The sequence below is a fragment of the Stigmatopora argus genome, chromosome 21 (assembly GCF_051989625.1).
Source record: "Stigmatopora argus isolate UIUO_Sarg chromosome 21, RoL_Sarg_1.0, whole genome shotgun sequence".
NCBI classification, from domain to species: domain Eukaryota; kingdom Metazoa; phylum Chordata; class Actinopteri; order Syngnathiformes; family Syngnathidae; genus Stigmatopora; species Stigmatopora argus.
In genome coordinates, this window is record NC_135407.1 from 11,486,154 (window position 1) to 11,491,797 (window position 5,644).

Here is a 5,644-nt window from a genome sequence, read left to right on the forward strand (position 1 = left end):
GAGGTAATCCATCAATTGTGTTGATTTGGGCTCAATGGGTCAAATGGTCTGGGAGCTATTCAACAAAATAGTTCCTAAAACAGTAATAAATTATAATATATATCCTTATATATAATCCTTATAAAGCGTGATTTATGAGTGTGAGCGTGTGTTAGTTTGTGTGCGTGTGTCTGTCTGTGTGTCTGTGTGAGAATTGTCTAATAGCGTAACAACTGTCTTTTAGTTCTAAACGAGCAGGTGGTACCGGCGAAACCAGGGCCCCCTGCTTGTATTTAATAAATGGAGTATGTCTTTGAAAAACTAAAAGGTGTTCGATGAACAAAAAGTCATCACCTATCTTTGATGTAAACTTGGTGTCAATACGTCAAATGGCTTGGGAGCTATTGAACAAAATAGGTGTTAACAACAGTAATACATTAATAATTAATAAATGGAGTGTGTTGTTGAAAAACTCAATAAACAACACCCAGTCACCTATCTTTTCTGTAAATTTGGTGCCAATACGTGAAATGGCTTGGCAGCTATTGAAGAAGTTAGGTGCTAATAACAGTAAGAAATTAATAATCAATAAATGGAGTGTGTTGTTGATGAACTAAAACATAGTTTGATAAACAAAAAGAAATCACCTATCTCTTCTGTAAATTTGGTGTCAGTACGTCAAATGCTTTGGGAACTATTGAAGAAATTATGTGCTAATAAACATAATAAATAAATAATTAATAAATCGATTGTGTCGTTAAAAAACAAAAAGGTGTTCAATAAACAGAAAGTGTTCACTATTGCATTTGCTAATTTGGTGTCAATAAGTGAAATGGTTTTGGAGCTATTGAACAAAATAGTGACACGAGTGGTTAGCGCGTTGGTCTCACAGCTCTGGGGTCCTGGGTTCAAATCCAGGTCACGTCCACCTGTGTGGAATTTGCATGTTCTCCCCGGGCCTGCGTAGGATTCCTCTGGGTACTTCCTCCCACATTCCAAAAAAACATGCATGGTAGGCCGATTGGACACTCTAAATTACCCCTAGGTATGGGTGTGGGTGTGTATAGTTGTCCATCTCCTTGTGCCCTGCGATCGGGTGGCGACCGGTTCAGTTCTGATGACAGTATCTTTCATTCATCCTCGAAAAGGTTGCAGGGGTTGCTGGAGCCTAACCCATCTGTCTCCGGTGGAAAGGCAGACTACACCCTAGACTGGTCGCCAGTCAGTCGTAGGGCACAACTAATAACAGTAATAAATTAATAAAGAACTAATTTATAATTGAAAAAGCTAACAGTATAAGAAAACCATTCAAAATATTTGTGCCAAATTATTTTTATTCACATAAAACAACTCCATTCTTCTTTTCTTGCTTTCAGTTTCTTGCTTTGTCAGATTGAAACAATGTTCATGGAATCACCTGTCACTTGTCACACAGGATCTGTAGAATGAAAGGCTCCAATGAAAAAAAAAATGTACCGGCTTCAAATTAATTATGCAACACACAATCAATCGTTGTCAAGAAAATTCAAATTACTATATTTTGAATGTTTATGTTGTTTTACTAACCCAATCAGTGTCTGGAGTCCCTTTCCTTTGGGGCTTTATTGCAGAGCACATAGCACAGGTGCTTTCAATGTCAAAAACTGAAAAAAACATTTTTTTAAATTCTCGTTAGTGCAATTTATAGCATTCACACACGCATCTAGCTATTATGTTGGTGGACATTGGTAAAAGAATAGAAATGGCAGTAGTCACTTATTTTCAGAGTAAACTTGTACATAGTTTGACTTAGAAGCGTGGCGGGATGAGTGCACAGATAGACTCCATCTTGTGTACACAGCTGCTCAAAGGATGTTGGTGCCTGTAAAGTCATTATAGGACATAGTGTCACCAAGTAACATGGGCTAATGAAGGGTGAAATGACTGTAATGGTGCAGACGATTAAGACGGAGCAGAGGTAACAGTGGTGGAGGCTCAAGCGTGGACATGAGATTCAGTCAGAAGACTAGAATACATCAGCATAAATTCATCAGGCAGTACTGAGGTTGTCTTCAGGAAGAAAAGAGGATAGGGAGACCTGGTTGTTCAACCAAGATGTGTAGAGAAGAATACACATTAGCTAAGAAGATAAGGGATGTTGACAGCACAGTCGTGAGTAGAAAAAAGTACAGGAAGATGAGACGTAAGGTAAAAATAGAGGTGACAAGCAGAGGCCTGTCGGATCCTAATTTCTGAATTTCTTCACCTTCTCTAAGCGTGTAAACTCAAGCTTCGAGCATTTGCAAGGATTATTGATGAGTATGCCTGACCAAAAATATGTTAACTGGCTGCTCTCTTGTGGTAGTTTTAAGCATTACATTCTACAGATTTGAAAAATGCATGCATTCATCAGTGACCACTGCAGTGCTTCCGCTTAGTCATTTCCGCTTGAAGTTAGTTGCATGAACTACGCAACAGCACCGCTATTTTGTGAGTTTTTATTTTCGTCATATTTTCACTTTTGTTTACAATGTTTTAACACAAATAACACCCAAACATTGTGTGACATCCTAAAGTGTTTATCGGTATTCGATTTTTGATGCCTTGATCCACATGGCAAGTGTGACGTGTTAAAGTGTATGTTGGTGTTCGATTGTTGATGCCTAATGCAAGTGGCTTGTCTAACACGGGAGACTTTTCTTCATACCAGTAAACTGGATTGAGAAAGCAACAACGAATCACTATTGTGATTATTTCTTCCTGTGTTTCAAGGTATGCTGGTTGTTGTAGAGGCCGGTTGAGTTTGTGGTTTGCACGATACACTGTTTAGCGTGTGAGAAAGAAGAATGTTTAGTCATGTTTATTTACTTTTGAATTGCGAGCGTGAATGTGCGAGTCCCGGGTCAAGCACATGTATGTAACATTTAGTACCCTACCTTTGGCCGCCATTACTGTTACCATTATTAGTAGAGTGTCTATGACGGTCATAGCAAGGCATTTATGTTATTGATATTTCATTGTTTACCCTGTTGAATAGTTAAGAAGGACTTCTCGAAGTTGTAAAAAGAAAAGATAAAACAAGTTATGACCGTATATTGAACGGGTGTAATTTTGGGATCTAAAGTGAGGGGAGAGGGCTTGGATTTTACCTATTTAAGCAAATGTTGCACCCTACGTTTTATCTTGAAACACAGGGAGAAATAATCACAATAGTGATTCATTGTTGCTTTCTCAATCCAGTTTACTGGTATCTTTATCAACACAAAACCCCATAATATACAATTACACCCATATATATATAGATTCCAAAGAAATGCATGGTAGGCTGATTGGACAATCACCCCCCGATTGGCCAGCACCCCCCGCAACCCTAATGAGGATAAAGCGTTTCATATATATATATATATATATATATATATATATATATATATATATATATATATATATATGAAACGCTTTATCCTCATTAGGGTTGCGGGGGGTGCTGGCCAATCGGGGGGTGATTGTCCAATCAGCCTACCATGCATTTCTTTGGAATGTATATATATATATGGGTGTAATTGTATATTACTACTATATAGGGTTGCGGGGGTACTATATAGGGTTGCGGGGGGTGCTGGCCAATCGGGGGGTGATTGTCCAATCAGCCTACCATGCATTTCTTTGGAATGTGGGAGGAAACCAGAGTACCCAGAGAAAACACTACAGGCCTAGGGAGAATATGCAAACTCAACACAAGTGGACCGACCTGGATTTGAACCAGGTCCCCCACTGTGAGGCCGACGCGCTAACCACTCAACTGCTGGGCCATCTAAATAATAAATTATATTTACTTTGTAACATCCACAAGTTGTTCTGTGACAACACTGGGGTCTTTCATGATGTGCTGAAAAAAACTAAATGTTGCAGACAGAACCTTGCTGGCATGCTAATGTAATGGTTTGGACAACGGTGAAACTCGTAGTTTAGGTTTGAATTATCTCACCCGTTCTCCAGATTTCTCTGAAAGTTCTTGTTTAAAAAATATTTTAATCTATTTGTTAATACCTTACTGAGATGAAGGATCCTTTTTTTTAACTTCACTAAAATTGTCAATTTAGCCACTTGAAGCTAATTTGAAATTCAAATAAAAATGTCATTAATGTTGAAGACAATTTTGAGGTCTCTGGCTCCATACTGAGCTCATGCACAACAAATGTATTTAGGGGCTTATGGAGTGGTTGGCAGTCATTTCAGTCATTATATCAGACCAGGTGGCCCAGTGGTGGGAGTGGTTAGCGCATCAGCCTCACAGCTGTGGGGTACTGGGTTCAAATCCAGGTCATGTCTATCTGTATGTAGTTTGCATGTTCTCCCCGGGCCTGTGTGGATTTCATCCGGGTACTCCCACAATCTAAAAACATGTCTGGTAGGCTGATTGTACCCTATAATTTGCCCCCAGGTACGGGTGTGTGATCATGGTCTTTGTGCCCTGCGATCGGCTGGCCACCAATTCAGGGTGTCCCCCACTTCTGGTCTGGAGACAGCTGGGATTGGCTCCAGCACCCCCTGTGACCCTAATGAGGATAAAGTGGTTCAGAAAATGAAATGAGATAGCAGACTAACAGGAAGAAAAAAAACATAATTGTCAGTCATTGGTCTCTTCATTACTTTTCCGACACTTATGGAACAATCAAAATTGGACCATGATAAAAATCTATAGTATCATACCCATGCAAAAAAAAATGGTGTGGCCCTGTTTTCCTAACATGAGGTCTTCACACTGTCTTAAGCAGTGATTCTTGGTTGCTGGCGTGGAAGTCACAAAAGAACTCATCAAAAATATATATAGGGGCTGTTTCAAACAGTGCTAGATGATGTGCAATGAACTGGTTTGAATGAATAGTGGTTATGTACCCTGGAAGGCACTCTCAAGAGTTAAACAGATATACAGTCAAACCTGTACTTACGAAAGTCTCTAGGTGCGAACGTTTCAGTTTATGATTTTTTTAATGCAAATGAGTGACTCGAGTTACGAAATCCCCCAAAAAGTAAATGCATTTCCTTACCCGTTATTTTATTTTGAATTCCCCTTAAGCAATTAAAAACTGTACAAATGCAATGTGACCACACATTTTCACACACACAAACACACAGGGCACACGTCAACGTCTAAAATGTTCTACAAAGTGGACGGCTTTCGGCCCTGGTAGAACGGGCTCTTGCCGCCACCTGGCGGGAAAACACGAGCATTACATCTACAACGGCCACGGAGGGAGATATTTCAGCAGCGCAGGGCACATTTTCATAAGCTTTATTTATTTTAAGACATTAATAAATCATTTTCTTACAATTTTCTCTCATTTTTGTTTCCTCACATCTTTCGTACAAAATTGGGACACTTTGACCAAGGGTTTAGTTGGTAGTTGTGTGAAGACCGTGGGACGAATTAGAGAATTTACATATAAAGTACACCTCTACTTATGAAAATTTCAAGTTACGAAAAGGTTTGGAACCAAATAATTTCGTAACTAGAGGTACGACTGTAGTTAAAGCACTAACAAAACATCATTTTGTTTTAATAAGATAATTCACTCCACTCAAACTGTTGCACTCATTTACATCCTTCATTTAATCATAAAAATACAAACTATTCATGTTACAGTTCTGTAAAAAAATGATTTGAACCAAGAAAATGAGACCTTCG